This window comes from Entelurus aequoreus, linkage group LG03 (assembly GCF_033978785.1).
Source record: "Entelurus aequoreus isolate RoL-2023_Sb linkage group LG03, RoL_Eaeq_v1.1, whole genome shotgun sequence".
Taxonomy (NCBI): domain Eukaryota; kingdom Metazoa; phylum Chordata; class Actinopteri; order Syngnathiformes; family Syngnathidae; genus Entelurus; species Entelurus aequoreus.
The window spans coordinates 57,171,066-57,171,747 of record NC_084733.1 but is presented as its reverse complement, the minus strand read 5'-3'; the positions used below and the strand labels follow the sequence as shown (position 1 = coordinate 57,171,747).

Sequence of the window (682 nt, the reverse complement as noted above, 5' to 3'; positions counted from 1 at the left end):
GCATCGTATTCAAAGAGACTTGAGGCTGTAATTTCTGCCAAAGGTGCATCAACAAAGTATTGAGCAAAGACTGTGAATACGTATGAACATGTGATGTTTTTAGTTTTTGAGTTTTAATAAATTTGCAAAATAAAATAAAAACGTTTTCACATTAGCATTATGTGGTATTGTGTGTAGAATTTTGAGGACAAAGATTAATGTATTCCCTTTTAGAATAAGGCTTCAACATAACACAATGTGGAAAAAGTGAAGCGCTGTGAATAAAAATGCAAAACATGATAGATGCACGAACGTTAATGTCAATAAAAAGAAGAAAGGGTGATGGGCGTGCATGAGAGTGGGCGGTGTCTATTGTCCTAGCAGCGGGGGTATATAAACCCAATGGGGGACGAGGAAAGCCCACAGTGGGTGTCACCATGCACTGATGCTCGTCCACATGCATGCACACGCATCTCTGCAGACTACACAAGTGGCACTAAAGCAGCACAAGAAAGTCCCTGAAGTGACCGGCACGATGGATGGACAACACAAAGACCGCAGAATGACTCACTTGTGGATATTGACGTTCTTGATATCGGTCTAATCTTTTCTTTGCACTGGATAACGTTTTTTTTTTGTGGAGCTGGATCTTCTACTACGGGATTATATTTATTATTTTGGTGCGCATTTTGGACTAAGCCTG

At 40.3% G+C, this 682-nt stretch overlaps 1 protein-coding gene across 2 annotated transcripts in view; it reads left to right on the top strand.

Moving 5' to 3' along the window:
* Positions 1-418: 418 nt before the first annotated feature.
* Positions 419-682, top strand: part of LOC133646664 (delta-like protein 4) — a 17,385-nt gene continuing 17,121 nt past the window's right edge. For both annotated transcript variants that reach the window (XM_062042272.1, XM_062042273.1), the window contains exon 1: positions 419-682. This exon is cut by the window's right edge and continues 90 nt beyond it. The gene's annotated coding sequence lies outside the window, so the exon portion shown is untranslated.